This window comes from Pelobates fuscus, chromosome 7, assembly GCF_036172605.1.
Source record: "Pelobates fuscus isolate aPelFus1 chromosome 7, aPelFus1.pri, whole genome shotgun sequence".
In the NCBI taxonomy this organism is placed as follows: domain Eukaryota; kingdom Metazoa; phylum Chordata; class Amphibia; order Anura; family Pelobatidae; genus Pelobates; species Pelobates fuscus.
In genome coordinates this window covers 41,581,529-41,601,973 of record NC_086323.1, presented here as the reverse complement: position 1 = coordinate 41,601,973, position 20,445 = coordinate 41,581,529, and the positions used below count along the sequence as shown (strand labels likewise).

General features: G+C 42.3%; 1 protein-coding gene across 17 annotated transcripts in view; it reads right to left on the bottom strand.

The window, feature by feature from the left end:
- ADGRL2 (adhesion G protein-coupled receptor L2) overlaps window positions 1-7,214 on the bottom strand; it is a 154,803-nt gene extending 147,589 nt beyond the window's left edge. For all 17 annotated transcript variants that reach the window (XM_063427972.1, XM_063427973.1, XM_063427980.1 and 14 more), the window contains exon 1: window positions 6,432-7,214. The gene's annotated coding sequence lies outside the window, so the exon portion shown is untranslated. The remainder of the gene's footprint in view (window positions 1-6,431) is intronic.
- Between the last annotated feature and the right edge of the window lie 13,231 nt (window positions 7,215-20,445).

Below are 20,445 nucleotides of genomic sequence, written 5' to 3'. Positions count from 1 at the left end.
CTCAGAACCAATCAATAGCGTTTTGCTGTGAGCTGCACTTTACCGGCAGGTGGTAAGAGGGGTGTTTGCTCCAGTCAACTTGCGAAGTGTTTGATTATCTTGCCCTACTTAAGATTAGTAGTTTTTTTTATTATTATTTTTATTATTGCAGCAGCCCAGTGGATGCTTAATGAGTTTCTGTGTATGTACCCCCATTAATAAACTAAAAATCAACACACGACAACTATGTTAAACATGAAAGTTGGGCATCTCTTCAACTAATGGGATATATTTACTGAACAATGAACTGAAAAATGAATTGGCAAAATGTGGGCCAGAACAGCTGAACTTGGCAAATTCGCCAACACTGCTGTATTCACAACTTCACTGAACTTCAAATAAATTCGGAAACATCAGCAGATATTGTTTATCTTTCCCTGCTATACTGCATAAAGCCTTCTGAATATTTCAGAATTGTAAGGTTTACTCATTAAATTGCAAACTGTTTAGAGCTCAGGATAAATTTTGATATATTTTGCTAAAAAAAACAAACAAAAAAACAGTTAGAAAAATGAATACCTGGCTATATTCATTATTTGCCTATTTTGGCCCAAGTTTTCAGTTTCTATGTCAATCCAATTAACTGTTTAGTAAATAAACCCATCAGTGAGTCTTTGTACTTTTAGCAACAGACCCTGCTATCTCTCAGCAATACACAATTACAGAGAATATAACCCAGGACAACCAGATTAATTTAAGGGAAGAAAAAAAAATGCACATTTCTCTGAGAATGAATCAGGTCACTGCTACAATGGGACATTGTTGGGACAGAAACCAGCTCCTCTGGTTACAGCTGTGCTTGGCAGATTTTCCAAATGGCGTAAACTCCACTACAAGAAGTGGGCTCATTGTTTAGAAGGTGCCATTATTTCTGTTTTCCTGTAATTATCCAAGCACTACGGAATTAAAAAAACAAGCCCTAAACAGGCTTCATTCTGGATTCAAAGCTTAATAACTATGTACCTAACCTGAAAGCATTACAGATGAAGATAAAAATAAGATACGTGTATATAGATACGATATACAGCTTAGTACTAAATAAGTTATGGAGAGACCAAACACAAAAAGCACCCCACTGGTTTATGCAAATTTGCCATTTATAAAGAAAAGTAGAGTACGTTCTATTCTCTGTGATATATACATACACACACACATATATAGTATTCACTGTAAACACATGGATTTCACTGAAACTGTAACAAATTTGGAACATTCGACCTTAAAAATTATTTAGGCTCAGATAATAGCTGTGGAAAAGATTCACAAACCATAGAACCCGCCACCGGAAACACACACTAAATTGTTTAATAAATCTACGGAAACACAATTTGCGTTTGAAAGGTTCCCAGATGGTGTATAAAAAGCTGCAAAGTAAATAAATAAAGAAACACATTTCTGTAAATAAAATATGTCATAGCAGCGCAGCACACAGAGAAATAAAAAGTTATAAGATTGAAATACACAATATTTATTTAAACAGGGAATCTGGTGGGTGCAACATTAAACCTTGCAGTGGCAAAAAAAAAAAAAAAAGAAAAAAGAAGGATATACTAAAGAAAACAAACAAAAAAAAACAGAAGTCATGGGCACCCTTCCCAAAACTCTGTGAGAACTCTATCTATTAAGTCTGATAGTTGAAAATACAAATATAAAGCTGTCAACAGACAGGCTGTACACAATTCCATGATCCCCTCCTCCCATTAGACCTGCAGGGTTAACTCTCTACATTTCAGGTGAAGCACACACACAATGGTAGTGAGTGCAGACTTAAATGATTGCACTTTTCTCTTTACTGAAGGTAGAGTATCTTGCAAATGAATAAAAAAAAAAAAAAAGTGAGAACCACCCTGAAACTAGGGCAGGAATGTACCTAGTAATTGTACAAAATTAGGACAATAAAAGAAAACTTGCTTGAATGTCTGTAGGGTATGCTGGGGGGGAGCTGGGTACTAGAACATGTCCCTGCAGTATATGGGTTAGGTGCCCTGTTTGAAGTTAAAATCATTAACGAAATGAAAAAGAAAACCAAACCCTTTTTAAAGCTAGCTTTTTTATTTATTTTTTTATTGGGAATTCAAGTTAAAACGTGAAATAATTGCATGGTTTTAGCTCGCCTACTGTAATATCCTGATGTGCACAAACATTAAGGATCTATATGTGTGGGTGCGTTTTAACAGTAATACAAAAGTGACTAAAAATGGCCGATCTGTCACATGCTAGGAGGTAGGTTTTATTTTAAACCTCAAAAATGAATGAGATTTGTAACATCATCACAATACCTGAAGAGCATTTCCTTAAAGGGATTTTTAAAAAAAATATCCTTAAAAGACCCAATATTTATTTTTTACCATAGAATTTAAAAGCTTTAGTTATCAATACAAGAGTGACTCGGGCTCTCAAAACGTGTCTCCATTCCGGATTCCCAAATATAGCACTGTAGACAGCAAAGGACTTGGGGCAATGCACTTTTCAGACCTAGGTTTAACCCCTTAAGGATCCATGGCATGCTACACATGTAATAATATAAAAGGATTTGCCCAACTCCTGTCTCTCAAGGGGTTAAGGTTCCAGCCAAGCTCTCTGCTTAATAGCAAAGTTTGAAATCAAGTAATTGGCTGTCACTTCACCCCGAGTGGCTGCTCTGCTTTTAAATAAATAAATTCAGCAAATTCTGGTAAACTGCAGGCCAGGGCACTTCCAAGAAAAGAACTATCAATTCCAGGTTAGAATTCTGCTATCCGTCTATAAATTCATTTCGACGCATAAACTGGACTATGCACAAACTTTTAATACCTTTCAAATTCTCAACTTACAGTTATAAAATAGATAACACATAAGACAGACTATAGATCCAAGTAAAGGAAATATCCCTTTTGGCAATGGTAACAGAATAAAATGCCATGCCTCGCCTAAAGAAAAGAAAGAAAGAAAAAAAAAAAAAAATGAAAGTAACAGGCCCTGTGTATTGTGGACTAAGTTATTTTGCATGTCTCCAAGCTGGTCTAATTTGATCCATTGATTTTTAATATATTGTAATGAAATACAAAAGCTACAGCTAGCGTTTAAAATATACACTACAAATTCTATTTGGCAAGATTTGTTTTTTGTTTTTTTAATAGCACTTTATACTTATTTATTTTTTAATTTTTACATTATTTTGCATATCTAGGAGTCAGAGGTGAAAGAAAATCTAACATTATGTACGCCAACTCTGTTTGAAAGACTCAAATGATCAACTTAAATCTGTGTTAACTAGATTTATGTCAAATGTCATGACGAGCATTCAAATAATTATACAAAGCTGTCAAAACGGGTGACAAACGATACTGTGCGTTGTGATTCTTAAGACATGTTACAATAACACGCAAAAGCATGCAAGCAGTTAATAGTTTGAACAAGGTAGACTGGGAGACCAGCAATGTACTCATTTTCCAGCATCAGACCTTAAGGGACATCTGGTTTAACCCTTGATGTACCCATGGGGTATATTGCAAATAGGCCTCTAGCGAACACTGGGTTAAAGTAGGAGTCACTGGCTATGATTTTTGTGATCTTGAGATATGAGCAGATCTTATCAGGAACATATGGGAGGCTTACAAATTAAGCGACAGGGGGGGCTGGGGGCAATGTCGAAGAATTTCACTAAAAATGGCCTGGATCTGCAAAGATCAAGCTACACCACAGGAAAGGTCACTTTACACTGCACAAAACAGATTAGTCCTTTTCAAGGGTTTCATCCAAAATGTTCCTTAGTCAATGCAACTGCAAAACAGCGGCAGCAGCAGCAGCTTCCATCCAAAGTCCCATTTTCTGCCCCTGCCCTTTCGGGCCCCTGCTTACAGGGGGAATGGGAGCTAAAGTTTTCTCAATTGAGGCAGAGCTGGGGGAAGCTTTGATATGGTAATGGACCCCTTCACAACCTTAACAATTCACACTTGCATTAATTCAAACAATTTGTGCAGAATGATGGGAAATGGCACCTTCTCTTTTACGGCAAAGGCAACAAAGGGGAGAGGAAAGCTAAAAGCCCTGCAAACAACAGGCATTTGCTGTGCAGGATCATTGCTTTGAGCTGGGGACATATATATATCTGCACAAATAAAACAGACACACCTGAACAGAAAAGAAATTCACAGCTATACAGGGGACATAAATAACTAAGAGATTCAGAATGTGATGCAGATCACACCACTCTCTGCAGCTGGCCAAAGACTTCCATATGGTGGGGAGGCTGAGAGGCCACAAAGCATTATTAATGGTGTGCATGCATTAAAGCCTAAAAAACTTGCACGATAAGAGGGGACGTAAATATGGCCCATGGCGGAGAGGAATTGGGGTGCAGAGAGAGCGAAAGAGGTCATTCTTGCCTTTACCCCATTTTTGAAGTGAGATCTCAGGTAACAGGCCAGGCACTAAATTCACAAGAAACTCTAAATGAAAGCTCGCCCGAGGCATCTGACCAGTTAAACTTGGCGATATCCAAATTCCAAATCTCAGAACCCCAAGTTGAGTCTGGCTCCCTAGCAGCTCAGAACAAAGGATCCTGCGCTTAATTGTTGCCATTCATGGTGCTGCGGAGCCAGCTCACATCTGGCTGCATTTTCATGTAACCTCTTTCCTTGTCTCAAGATACAGCAGCAGCTACCTCGTCTCCCTCCCCCAGCCCCTAGATTCCCCCCAACCCACGGATTGTGCAGGATGAATGCATACAGAGTAAGGTTAGGCTGCTCTCTCCCTTCTCTAGATAAACAGAGTTTGAGTTTTCAGCTAGGTGCCTATAGCACAGCAATAAGCTCCTTAGTTCCCATTACCATACACACAGCACTGAGGGTTCACAGATTAGTACCCACTGATATACACACAGAGCTGGGGGCTCACTGACTAATGCCTTAAGATGCACACAACGCTGGGGGGCAGTGATTAATGCCCCAGGATGCGTGTAGGGCTGGGGGTTCAGTGGTAGCACCCTAGGATATGCACAAGGCATGGGGTTTAACAATGAATGCCCCACACATGGCTTGTGGTTCACTTATTAATGCCCTAGCATGTGTTCACAAGGCTTGGGGGTTAAATTATACGGTCTACCAGCCAAACAAACATACACACACACACACAGGGGGTTCTTCTAATAATGCACCTAGATGTACACAGAGCTGAGGATCCCCAAACAATACACACCGATTCATTGATTACTCTCTAGGTTACACACAGGGCCAGACATCCACTGATCACTGCCCCAAAACATAAAACGGTCTTGGAGTTCACGGATTACTGCCCCCCTTTAACTCAGGGATGGGGATCATTGATTATTATCCGCAAGCATACGCACAAGGGGGTACACTGATCAATACATCCAACACGCACACAGGGCTAGGGTTTCATTGATTAATGTCCCAGGAAGCACACAGGATTTGGGGTTCACTGATGAATGCTGCCAGGGGGACAAGGTTGGGGTTTGATTAATGCTTCCCAGTACTTACAGGTCGGGATTTAATTACTGCACACAAATACAAACAGGGCTGAGGGTTCATGATTCATTTTCAGTATACTCAATGGCTGTGGGTTCACTGAATAATGCCAACTGATACACACAGGCTTGTTGGTTTGATTAATGCATATAAAAACACACAGGTCTGTGGTGCAATAAATAATGCCCCATCATACACACAGGGGTAGGGTTTCACTGACTGGTGCCCACTAATACACACTGAGTATTGCTGACTGATAAAAACAAGGGGTTCACTGATTAATTCGAAATACTCCCTGGGATAAGGGGGTTTCGTTGTTAGATGCACACGGGTACAGTACTGGAGTTAACTGGAAATACAATGACGGGGGATGATTGGTGCCAACTGATACAGAACTGGGGGTTCACTTCTTATTCTTAGGAAATTCACAATTTAAATAGCCTTGAATGCACATAGGGATAAGTAAGAATTTACTCATTAACACCCCTTATTACAAACCGAACATGGCTTTAGTTATTGCCATAGGCAACGTTACAAGGTTGTGGGGGGGTTCTTTACTTATGTCCCAGCGTATACACAGAATTGCTTTGGGGGGGGTCCTAGTTATTATCTCGAAGTGGCCTGATTCTTTAGGATTGGGGGTTTACAGATTAGAGAGAATATACACATTCAAACCCACTCACAAGGGTAACAACATAGGTATCACTCCTTTAAGACACACAGAAGGATGGGGAGTGGGGACACACAAGAGCCAGCAACAAGAGGCTCATAGCCCCTCATTCCCTGTGGCAGAGACCCCTTGCAACCCACTGCAAATCTATCACAAACGCCAGAAAGGTCAATGCACAATATGAGAAATGCACAGACCCCAGCAATGCATTAAAACAAAAAGGGGGCAACTTGTAAGATTGAGGGCTCTCTTACCTGTGGCTGTCTCCCACCTTGTGGATAACAAGATGTAAATAGTTTCCACTCGAAGTAACAAAGAAAGGGATCTAGAAGAGATCCAGAAAGGGTCTCTAGGCTCTTGGCTCAGGGCAGAGCTGTGTTGGAGGCGGATTTCTCGGCTCAGGTCTCAGGCATCAAGTTAACATTTTCCTGCACTTTCCCCCGGCTCCTAGCAACAAAAGAACCTGGAATCCAGGATGGAGGGCCAAGGGAAGGGGCAGCCTGCCTGAAATCCAGGGGTACACCTCCCAGGCGTGTAGTGCAATGAGGGATTTGGGACTACAATCCGGGGGTTCAGTGCCTGGGAGGAAGGTGCAGTGTCCAAGATCCAGGGGCTCAGTGTCCAGGGGAAAGGTGCAATGTCCCAAATCCGGGGGTTACAGTGTCCAGGAGAGAGGAGCAATGTCCCAAATCCGGGGGGTACAGTGTCCAGGAGATAGGTGCAATGAGAAGCTCCAGATTCAGGAGTGGAATGAGAAGCACAGCCCTTGGGGCAAGGTAACCAGGAGCAGGCTACAATGTATAGCTCCAGAGGTAGTGTCCAGGAGTGGGGTGCAATGCCCAAAATCCAAGGGATAATGTCCAGGAGTGGGATGCAACCTGCAGTTTTAGGGTTCCTGTGTAGAAGTGAGGGGTCCCTTATTGCTCCCCCGGGACCCTGGTGGTCCCTCCTGGTGACATTCCGGCCTGTAGTGGCTTCCCTGTCACATCTCCCGACACGGTGCAGGACTGACTGTCTGCTTAGTCCGCCTCACTCACTGTGCACCCCCTCCCTCACTCACCGTGCAGCCACCCCCCTCACTCACTATGCAGCCACCCCCCTCTCCAGCTCTCAGGCAATCCTGGCACAGACTTCAATCCAAGCTGAACTGGAGGCAGACTGAGACCTGCTCCTCCCCAGCTCACAGCCACACTGCACTCCTCCCCATCACAGCCACACTCCCCTCCTTCCCATCTGAGCCTGCACTCCTCCCCATCACAGCCACACTCCCCTCCTTCCCATCAGAGTTTGCACTCCTCCCCATCACAGCCACACTATACTCCCCTCCTTCCCATCACAGCCTTCCATTACAGCCTGCACTCCCCCTCCTCCCCATCACAGACTGCACTCCTCGTCTTTCCCATCGCAGCTGGCACTCCTCTCGGATACAGCCTGCACTTCTCTTCTTTCCCAAAGCAGCCTGCATTCCTCTCAATCACAGCACACACTCCATCCTCCCTACCAGGGCATGCACTTTCATCTCACCTTCACTCTCTCCCCTTATCCTCGCCAGAACTTGCATTCTCTCATCCTCCTCCCCACCACAGCCTGCACCCCTTCATCACAGCTTGCTCGCCCTCTTCTGCCTATTACAGCCTGCACCCCCATCCTCCTCACAACAGCCTCTACTTTCCCCAGCCTGCATCCCCCTCTCTAAACAGACTGCCTGAACAGCCTGCACTCCCCACTCGCTATCACAGCCTGCCTGCTTTCCCCATAACAGCCTGCACTCACCTCCATCACACCTGCATCCCCTCTTTAGCCCAAAACAACCTGCATCCCCCTCTCTATCACAGCCTGCAGCACTCCCCCTTCTCCATATCACAGCCTGCCTGCTTTCCCCATAACAGCCTGCACTCACCTCCATCACACCTGCATCCCCTCTTTACCCCAACACAACCTGCACCCCCTCTCTATCACAGCCTGCAGCACTCCCCCTTCTCCATATCACAGCCTGCCTGCTTTCCCCATAACAGCCTGCACTCACCTCCATCACAACTGCATCCCCCTCTCTATCACAGCCATACTTCACTATCAGTCTTCCCCATCACAGCCTGCACTCACTCTCCACAACAACCTGAACCCAACTCTTCTTGCTCACACCCACAAGAAGATATTTTTTTTTTCTCTCTTCATTATTCACTTTAGAAAAGTCTTTGTTATATCAGAGAGCACAATTGAAACTTAGCTGTTATTTAGCAACTACGACCCTGGATACATGAGATAGTGCTACATATTTACACCCTAAATACCACTGCCCTAGCCACTTGTCACTAATACCAACATACATTTTCCACATAAACAGCCATCTTAGAAAAAAAAAATTGTACCCCACTCTGAGTAGTATCTAACAGAGCATAAAATAGGGTATAGAACCTCTGAAGGGGCCCCCAATACTCTGCCCATTTAGTAGATAAGATAATGTAAACGTATTCAACAAAAAATATTGTCTTGCTTATAAATCCATCTAAAGCTGTGTTTGACTTAGTGTCTCACACTTTAAGATTCCACCCTCAGCCCCCAGTTTAGAGATCTTAAATAGAATTATCTGACTACATTAAATACAGAAACCCTGAATGGGCCACAGGACACCCCAAAAGTCCCCATAATACACACCCCTTCTGTTTGTCATAGATAATAACATGATTATATTAACTCCATAAATGTCTGTCCTATGGACTTTGCTGTGAACTTAGTCACTTAGTGACTAACATTCCAATATACTTTATAGTGACAAATCCAATAATACTAAAACCGCACCCTAAATAAGGTATGACGTAAAAAAAAAAAAAAAATAAAGACCCCTATCCACTCATAAAATTAAATAATATGAAAACATTTAAATTTCTGTTTTATATCAAAATTATCTGTGGGACACTAGTACCCTAATCTATCCCTGACTGTGCACCATACAATAACACTAAATATGGGGTCCCAAATATGGTAAAATACATTTTAGTGAACCCCTAACCATAAGCGCCCGTACCATATCTGCTAAAGCCTGGTTAATGTAGGACCACGCTAGGTAAACACTTTCACATAATGCGTGGCCCTGCTTAGCTCTATAAAGTTTACTAGATTTCCTTAAAGTAGAAGACGAGAAATAAGGGCTACTTACTAAAACAGTTTGACTACTTTCCATGTTATCAGGGTACTTCTATTACCATAACCACTACAGTAGTCTGTAAGGGTTATAGAGGTTGGGGTGTCGCTTTAATGTATGTGTGCTAGTATGTTTCTGTGGGTATGTGGTAATTAGGGTGTGTGCCTGTTAGGAAGTCTGTGTTTGAGTGTCAGTATGTGTTTGTGTATGAATGGCCTGTTTAAGTGTCTGTGATTGTGTGTTAGCGCATGTCTCTCTGCTCATATTAGTGTGTCTATGTATTCATATCACAGTGTAGACTTACAGGATTATAGTGAAAACTGTTGTGAATTCAAAATGATTCAATTTTAAGGGCTAAACTTGTAGCATTGCTGGCATGAGACTTTTTCCAGTTCGCTATTTTGGCCTTAACCCCTTCAGGACCAAATTTCTGGAATAAAAGAGAATCATGACATGTCACACATGTCATGTGTCCTTAAGGGGTTAAAGCTGAGATTTATTGCGTCAGTTTACGTATAGCATATTGAGCACCTGATCAGGGGACAAAACCAACAATAACACAATCTGCAGGCTGCCCCTCTGGGAGTGAAGGGGTTATTCAATGCACCCATTTACACGCAGTTCCAAATGATTTCTAGTGCAAACAGCAAATTAAAGTCCACCAATTCCAATAAAATTGTGATAAATCTCGCTCGGTTGACTCATTAGTTAAAATCTAAAGATTATTAGAAGCCAAACTTGCTTTCCAGCTGCAAACTGGAGTTACATTTAATCACCTCCCTTGGCTGGGACACTCAAAGGGTTAATGAGACTCAATGCACCTGTCAATGTCAATACAATCAATCCCCAGGAGAGTAAGAAGTTCTGTAGTAAATTTATATTCTTTTTTTTTTTTTTTATCTCAGCAACTTACCTGCAGCCTCCATAGCACAAAGAGGCACATGTAGCCAGTTCCACAATGGATTACATGGGGTGGGCTCTGACTGCATGGCAGGGCTCCTTGTGGTGCTGTTTTCACACTCTGCTGCATATTGCAATGTTCCATCTAACCACTAGGGGTGCAAGCATGCTTCCAATAAAACCATGCTGGGAATGTTACTGAAATGGATTTACATTGCAAGTATTCTTTCAAAATGTCATTCCCAGTTACCATGTTTGTGACATGCTGGAAATTATTCACTAAAGTTTGAATTTAACTGAATTTTTCCGAATCAGCTATTTCAGCCTCCGTTTGGCAATTCAGATCTTGATCACTAATTTTGGAGTTTAGCAAGTAAACCCTGTCGTGAAAAACAGTGATTAGAGCACAGCATCAATACAGCAACGGGATAATTTGAGTACTGTTGCTTTTAACCCCTTAAGGACACATGACGTGTGACATGTCATGATTCCCTTTTATTCCAGAAGTTTGGTCCTTAAGGGGTTAAAGGACTCCGAATGTCACCCAGAACACTTTATCTTAGTGAAGTGGCCTTGGTGCAGTGCTTTGGTCATTTTAACCCTGCAATGTTTACATCACAGGGTTAAAAAAAAACACCTCTAGAGGTTGTTTTCTGAGGTGAGTAAAGACTTTATTTTATTAGTGTTAATAAAAAAAGGAGGTGAGGTCCACGTATATGACTAAGGACATGGAACTGAAGCATTTACAATACAGGTTTATTTCTAACCCCATAGTGTTAATTTAATAGGTTAATATAAACAATTACACTTTTTTTTTACACTTACACTCTGTTTAACACCTTAAGTGTTACAGAATGTGGATAACCAAGCAACGTGACTTGAGTATAGAAAACAAAATCTGATATATGCACTGTAGTGGTTATGATGTCAGGACTGCCCTGGTACCATCCCGAATGTAAGTAGTCAGACTGTCTGCTAGCAGAGCTTAGGTGATTAGTTGACTGTGTATGTCAGGGTTAAGCTCAGGAGAGGTAATGGAAGCTCCATGTAGGAACTCCTGGCTCTCACTAGACTAGAGGAAGTCACAGGTGCAGAACAGACCCCAGGTAAGTTGTCAAACCATTAGCAACAGTTTCACTTATTACGTGGCCGGAATTACATGTCAGGTACATGTCTAAGACGCCCCCTCAAAAAATAAGCAGAGTTTAAAGCGACTGTAATTCATTAACTGGCAGCATAAAAATATCTAAAAATCATATATTGGAATATGCTAACTACATATGTATGAATTATGTTTGAATCTGTGAGTATAGTGAATTTATGCAGCTGTGTGCATGTACGCAAGGTAAATATAATGTTATAAGTAGGTATGGTAAAGGGGTATCTAAAGGTATAGTCTAGTCACCCAAAAACCTAGGTTCATAGGTAATGCCTCTGCAGTCTCACTGTTCAATTCTCTGCCATGTAGGAGTTAAATCACTTTATTTATACAGCCCTAATCCCAAGTCCCTGCATGTAACGTTCACAGCCTTTCTGAACACTTCCTGTAAAGTGAGATCTAATGTTTAGACTTCCTTTATTGCACAGTCTGTTTAATTTAGAATTTCTTATTTCATGCACTGTTAATAGCTTGCTAGATCTTGCAGCAGCCTCCTGTGTGTGATTAAAGTTGAATTTACAGAGCAGGAGACAAGCACTTCTAAAGTAAGTTGACACCTGATTAAAAATGAGACATTCTTTTTTTCATGCAGGCTGTGTCAGTCACAGTCGGGGAGGTGTGGCTAGAACTACACAAAAATAAACAAAAGTGATTTAACTCCTGAATGGCAGATCATTGAATAATGAGACTTCCGAGGCATGATTTATACACCAAAACTGTTTTATTAAGCTAAAGTTGATTTGTTGACTGTAGAGTCCCTTTGAGGTTTTAGAGGGTTTAACATGAGAGTTGGATTACGTAAGGTGTTTAGTGTTAAAAGGATTAATAGATTAAAAGTAATCAGAGTTGTGGTATAAGGGGTATTTAGGATTATTCAGTTCAGAGTAAGAGTTGTGTTGCCGTCAGGGGGGCCCATGCCGGGAGCACTATTTTACTGCACTCTGCCGGATCCTAATGCTGTAAGCATAGTGCAAGTTTGTCTAATGATACGCACACGCTACCCTAGTTGGGAACAGTTCACTGGTGTCCCAAAAAGCAGGACACCAGGGAGCAAAGTCGATGCACGTAGAACAGGACCCAACTATTTGGACTGTCTTGCCAAAACCAGGACAGTTGGGACGCCTGCAAGTGGGATTTGCAGAGACATGTGCTCCTTTTATAGGTTATTATGCAAAGATCTCCTTGCACACTGTTGAATTTAATTTCAGCAATCCGCAAAAATCACTGCAACTATAAGCCTTCCCCTTTTGTTTCATAGATAAATAAAGGAAGTTATACTTCTTATTTTGCCAATACAAATATTTGTAGAGTGTGCATATGAGGCATGGGTTCCCACCTCCCCCAACTGTTTGATCACAGGACTACGGCTGCACCCACCACTGCTCACAATGAATTGTTCCATTCACCAAAATTTGAATATAGCTGTCAATAGACAGAAAGTTGTGGCTGCTGTTAACCTGTTCTATTCTCTTATCTGCTCTGATAAATGTAACTGATGGTGGAAGGCTGAGTTTCACATCCCAATAACCCATGTCCCCTACCTGAATTACAGTTTTTTAAGGGATACATTTAAAAACATGGAACACAGAGTGATTTCTGAATGGCAGAGCTACCGGTATTTCCTGGTTTGCACATAACTCATTACCACTGCTTGCCTGGGTATGTAAGCATATGTTTAATATTATTTCATATTCTTGCTGATGCAGTCAGTGTATATTATGGAAACAAATGGGTGGTTAGTTAAATAATTCACAGTACTTGTAAACTGCAGGGACAAAAATCAGCATAATAACTTCTAAAAAAAAAAAAAAAAATGTGTAGGCCCTACAGGACATTTGCAATTGTGAGTTAACATAAGGTTTTTTTCACGTTTGTAGATTCAGATATTTTTGAGTACTAGTCATCATTAGGTGAGACACAGCTATTAGTTTTTATAGCACAGACATTTATTGGGTGAATGTTTGTTTTTATTGTTATTACCTATGAGTCAATAGGAACAGGTGCAGTCCTCCTCCCCCCCCCCCCCCCCTCCCATAGGAACATATATTTAGTATCATTGCCTTGGGCTCTGTCAGCTCTATTTTAGGATAGTAGTCACTAATTGACACCATTTTCTTACTGTTTTAGTTTTTACAAACTTTTTGTTGTTTAACATAATTACCTCTATTCGTGATTTAGCAATGGGTGCATCCGCCTTATTATCACAGCTTACATTTTCCTTTGAAACCATTACAGTCTGCACCCCCTATTCCTTATCTCTTTAACATTGCCTGTCACAGCCTCTTCAATTTACTACCTGAACCCCAGTGTCCACTTCTCGCCATGACAGCCTTCACTTGTTCTCGTTACTGAAGCAACCTGCATTGACACTCAAGTTGGATGGAATTGATATTGGTCATGTCGAAGTGCGAATACTGCGTTATCAATGCAGCTGGAGAGGGTGAAGCTATAAAGACAAGGAGTGCCCTGTTTTTTTGTCAAACCATGCCAAGAGGCCTTGACAAAAAAAATGGAATGGGGTCTATAGATTATATGCACCATACCAACTACACTGACCTATAATAATTACGGTTTTTACACTGTCTCTTGAATTGGCATCAGCCATTCAGCTCACGCACTTCACAAACCACAACAATACCCTACTCTACCCATTTCATGTACTAGTTGTATACGCTATTTAAAGTGTAATGGAGTTTAGAGTTTAGTATAAGGTCTGTAAATTTGCTGGTATTGTCATTCAAATTGCAGTCCCATGCAAATCCCCTGGGTGTCTTTCAGGTGGTATTTGCTACCAAGGAAAGAGGGGTAACTATCATTCATGCTATGATTGATTGGTACGCAGTGCGTCATGCTGTGCATAGGAGTGAGGGGGTCTCACTGAGACGTAACATAGTTCTAAGATCCCCTGTCAGTCATTGTGAGTGTGAGACACTGCCTCATTCTATCAGAATTCGGCATTCAAATGATTTACCTTCAAAAATGTCAAGCTTCATAATAGAGGCACAATTATGTTGCTGCATTCATAAGGGCATAGTGTTATTATAGAGCCATTTATCAGAGTCAAAATAGAAGATGCAAAGTACTTGCATTTACAAAGAAAATTTCTAAAAGTTCAAAATGTATTAATCTTCCTACTGCACTTATAAAGCAAAAAAAAGGTATTGCAGAATTCATAAAAATTTCATATCTAGAGTTTAATTGATAGAATTAAATGTTCTGCCTAACATACTTGTCACCACTCATAAATATAAAAGAAAAGGGATGGGGGGAGGAGGGGGATGCAATAAGGTGTGCCAGTGACACCGTTAGAGGCAGTGATAACACTATCAGGTCTTAATGAGTGTGTATCATCTCAACAGGCATAAATCATTTGTATGGCAATCATTTGTGTGGCATGGGAACTGACAATGACAAGTCCAACTTGCAGGGTTTATGTTGTGAGTTTATATACAGTGTATTGCACATACTGTACTCCCACCTCAAATTATTATTATTACTAAGTATAGTATTAAGTTATGTCATTGCACAGACAGCTTTATTTACGGTTAATACTACTTCAAACAATGTAATTTGTAGTGCTTATGGTGCTGGGAGTGTCCAGGTAATAAAGTGTGATTTTTTTTTTATTTTTTTTTTAAATGGGTGCATTGCCAAATGCCCTGATTCAGTGTCTTATTTTATCTTTTGTTAGTTAAGTAAGCCTTGAGGTGTGGGATTTTGCCGTCCTGCCAAGCAACTAGCAATTTTTGGGGGATGAGAGAGGACAACTCCCAATGTATTAATAATATAGCCCCATTTTTTCATATTGTTTTACACTGACATGCATTTTTGGGTCACTTGCCTAGCTGAGCATTATGGAGGTGACAGTCCACTGTGTGTTGAGTACAGGTACACCCTAAACTAAGTAATTCATTGGTCTTCTCTAACCCTGAATACCACCTGCACCTAAAATCCTAAATGCAATGCTAAACTTTTGTGGCCTACTTTTATCTTAATACGACCAATGAACGTGATAGAGAACCAAACTCTGAATTTGGTTTCTTGAACTACCAACTGTAAGACCCAAAAGAGACACTTCCATGGCAGCCCCTGTTCAGAAGGAATGTGTAGCAAATTTGATAGAGGATAGCTCCAGCTGAGCAAAAACCTGTTGAAGTACAAGAAGAATCTGGACATGAGAAATGTGGCAGCTGTTAGCTTGAAAAAACCCTCACCTACCAGTTGACTCCAATTTAAAAAAATAATGACTTGTCTACCTCTCCTCTGCACAGTTACATTTTGATCAAATTGCAATTACTGCTCCCTGGATCTGGCTATCAAGATACAATAAACCTCTACCATACCATACGATTGGAGAACACCAACGATAAGGAATCTAAAAAAGCAGTGATTAGGTAAAACTTTTATAATTGGGGGCAAAAACACCTCCCTGGCAGTCACTCAGACAGCTAGTGTGGTTTCCTTCCTCTTCTGTTTGTTCTGCAGAGTTAAAGGGATATTTAAGTGCCAGGAATACAACACTGTATTCCTGGCACTATAGCTCCCTCTGCCTCCCCCTGCCACAGTAAATAATGGGTTAAAAACCTTTTATTTACTTACCTGATCCCAGCGCCAATGTCCCTCGGCGCTGGGTCGCAGCTCCGCCCCCTTTGACATCCCATGATGAGTGGACACTAATGCGCATGCACTGCAAATGCCATGCACGCATTAGACATCCCCATAGGAAAATGTAATCAATGTTTTCCTATAGTGAAAAATCTGATGTCGGATGTCCTCATGCAGAGCGTGAGGATGTCCGGCATCAGATACCGGACCAAAGGTACGTTGGACGCAGGAATCCCCTCCAGTCGCTGGAGAGACAGACACTGGAGGAAGACTGTTTCTTTGGAACTGCAATAGGCACACTGCACCCAAACCACTTAAATAAGCTGAAGTGGTCTGGTTGCCTATAGTGTCAATTTTAAGGAAGTGGCAGCCGCACTAAGCTAGAGCTCCTCTGCCTTACCCCTTTCTCAATGAATCGCTTGCCTGCGAGTGCATACTCGCTGGTCCAGCAAAGAGGCTTCTTAATGAACCGCTGATTAATGTCCTTTAAATTGTTAGCACATTTGAACAGGGCTCTTTTTGCTTATATGTTTTGTTAGAATTAAATGTTTGTCTTGTTTCCTTTTGTACAGTGCTGCATAATATGTTGGTGCTATATATAGATAATTGTATTTGAGTAATTGTGTATTCCCAGGCATAGACCGTAGTCTTTGCTGGAGAAAGAGGGGAGGGTTTGCAAAGGCTGCAGACAGCAGGTGTATGGCGCTTGCAAGTTGTTTTTTTCATATAGCCCCAAAGAAAACATGCAGGAAAAAAAATACAATCATGTTCTTTTGGGGATATATTGTCAAAACATTTCAATGAGGTGTGCCTTTAATTCACGTGAAAGCTGATGCAGAGATAATGTGCTACTTTCTACTCGGGCACCCACAGATAAAATGTATCTCTATTATACTGGATAAGAAAAAAAAAACAAGAATTTAATTTCATATTTGTTTATATACAATGGCTCTATGTATATTTAGAGTCAGAGATATAATTATATAGTTGAGATAACTTTTACAAGTTATTGTAACAATTTTATTAAAACAATATAAATCACCTGTTTTATTTCATTTAATGAAATTAAGGAAGTCATTAAACATGATCTGACCTGGAGAAATAGATTATAAGAAAATCATAAAGCATGCAAGCCCTTTTACATTTGAATTAGACTTTGTGTAAGTTAAAGGGACACTGTAGTCACCAGAACAACTACAGCTTAATGTAGTTGTTCTGGTGAATATAATCCTTGTATGCAGGCATTTTTATGCAAACACTGCCTTTTCAGAGAAAAAGGCAGTGTTTACATTGCCTCTAGGGACACTTTCAAGTGACCACTCCTCAGATGGCCACTGGATGTGCTTCCTGGCTCAGTGCTGCACAGTAGGCAGCAGTGCCGTTCAGCGTCTTCACGCTCTGCATGAGGACGCTGAATTTTCCTCATAAAGATGCATTGATTCAATGCATCTCTATGAGGAGGTGCTGATTGGTCAAAACTGTGTTTGGCCCGCCCCCTTGCTGATTTTAGCCACTCCAAAGCTTTCCCCATGAGAAAGCATTGGATTGGCTAAAAATTGGCAATTCTGATAAAGTCAATAGGGGGCTGGGGTCAGGGCCGGGGCCAGGGCCAACATCAGCAGACCCGCTCAGCTCTGGAAATAGGGTGAGTTTTATTAACTTTTAAGGGGGCTAAGAAGGGGCAAGCCAACTAAATGGTTGGTTTTGCAATATAGGGTCAGGAATACATGTTTGTGTTCCTGACCCTATAGTATTCCTTTAAAGCTTAGCTTAGAATTGTTCCAAAGCCTCTTTTTCAATTCTATTGAGTCTGATCTTACTCCATAAACTCTTTCCAGTAGCGGTATATGTGATAAGTAGTTTTTACTCCCATCCACATTTCTACATCTCATACAGAACTAGTGAAACTGCCCAATAAACTAACTGCAGACATACCGTGACTGCAATCTGTTTAAGCACTGCTAAGTTCACAGTTTTGCAAACTTAATTCAAAGATTGCATGAGGCACATACCGAGCATGAAGAACAGAGATAGTGGGTGCAGTGATGCAGCATTGTTATGGTGTTTAAACAGACCCTTTAAACTGAGGAAGTTGGATAACTCTGCCCCAATGCTCTTATTACATACAGTACACAAAAATTACACCATTGAAAATCCCCTATTAATCCTGGTAAGCTATTTTTAATGGGTCGCTCTATAACTAACCAATTCAGGGTAGGCACATTGCATTTACAGAATTGAATGTCAAACTTATTTGCAGGGCCGGATTAAGAGCCCAGTGGGCCTGGTGCTGATAATTATGATGGGCCTAATTACAAAATCTTATTGACCAAAAACACTAAAACAGTCCTACCTCCTAAGCGTCATGTATCTGATGGAGATGATGCTGTAGGGAAACTCATAGGATGCAACTATGAGAAAACACATACCCTTTGCTAATCTCATGCTTTCATCTTTCAAGTAAACCCATACCCCCTAACAGCAGTGTCCAGTAAAGCAGGAAGTCTATGGATGCGGTAAAATGGTGGGCTACTGACACAAATCACCTAACCAGAACGGCTGAAAGGGCGAACATACACAAAAAGGGGGAATGTCTGTGTCCCTATGTCTCCCAGTCCCTTAGTGTTTGTGTCCTCGGTGTCTCCCAGTGTCCCTATGTCACTAGGGGACATTGAGAGACATTGGGACACTGGGAGACATGGGGACACAGATACTAGGGAACACTGGGAGACCTGGGAAATCTGAGACTCTTGGGGACACTGGGTGACAGACACGAGGGGACACGGGGAGACATGGGGCACTGAGCCACTGTTATATATAGGGGACACTGGAGACTTGATAAAAACCTGGGTACAGGTCAAAATGTTGCGGTGTCCAATAAACCTGCTTAAAGCTATCACAGTGAGTGCCTGAGATTTTTTTCTTTTATACTAGGGGACACAGACACTACGGGCACAGAGACACTACAAGCACAGAGACACTATGGGCACAGAGACACTACGGGCACATAGAGACATGGGGCACTGAGACACTGACATAGGGGACACTGATACATAGGGGACATTGGAGACTTGATAAAGACCTGGGTACAGGTCGAAACGTTGCGGTGTCCAATAAACCTGCCTAAATCTATCACAGTGAGTGCCTGAGATTTTTTCTTTTATACTAGGGGACACTGAGACACTAGGAGACATGGGGACACAGAGACATTGGGAGACTAGGGGACTTTGGGAGTCTAGGGAACACTGAGACACTAGGGACACTGGCACACTACAGACACTGAGAGACACCAGGGACACATGGGGATACTGAGATACTAGGGACACTGGCTGGGAGACATGGGGACACTGCCATGTCTCCTATGTCTCAAAGTCGCCCAGTGTCCCCATGTCTCCCTGTGTCTCCATGCCTTTCAGTGTCCCCATGTCGCCCAGTGTCCCCTAGTGTTTGTATCCCCATGTCTCCCAGTGTCCCTTAGAGTCTGTGTCCTCATGTCTCCCAGTGTCCTGATGTCACTAGGACACTAGGGGACACTTAGAGACATGGGGACACTGAGAGACATGGGGCCACTGAGCCACTAGGGACACTAGGGACAGTGGCTGGGAGACATGGGGACACAGACTAGGGGCCACTGGGAGACATGGGGCCACTGTGTCCCTAGTGTCTCAGGGTCATGGGCGTTCGAATGGGGGGGGGGTAAAGGGGGGTACTTGCCCCCCCCTCAGATTTTTCAGCTTGTGCTGCTATTTTTCATTTTAGTGTGAGAATACAGTGCAATACCAGCGCTGGCCAGTAGGTGGCGCTGTGAATTGAGAAAGGCAGAAAGCTACAGCTAATCCCTGCCTCTCTCTCATGACTGAAACCGCAGGGGAGCAGCACAAAGGCAGCCTACAGAGCAGGTAAGTGAGGGATGGGGGGGGTGGGGGAGACCGCATAGAGGAAGGTAAAGTAGAAGGAGCAGAAAGGTTCTGCAAGGGACAGGAGGGGTCAGCAAGGAATAGAAAGGGGCAGCAAGAAGCAATAAGGGGTCGAAAGGTTTTCATGGAGCAGGAGGGTAAAGTAGAAGGAGCAGCAAGGAGCAGGAGGGGTCAGCAAGGAGCAGGAGGGGTCAGCAAGGAGTAGAAAGGGTCTGCAAGAGGCAGGAGGGGTCAGCAAGGAATAGGAAGGGGATGCAGGAAGGGGTAGGGACAGTCTGCAAGGAGCAGGAGGGGTCACCAAGGAGTAGGAAGAGGCAGCAAGGAGTAGGAAGAGGCAGCAATGAGTAGGAAGAGGCAGCAAGGAGTAGGAAGAGGCAGCATGGAGCAGGAAGGGGCAGCAAGGAGTAGGAAGGGGCAGCAAGGAGTAGGAAGAGGCAGCAAGGAGTAGGAAGAGGGAACAGGAAACAATATCAGTGTTAATGTGTTCACTTTTATTTACTGAGTGTCAGGAAACACAGAGGGCCGCTGGGCAGGGGTGCCGCTGA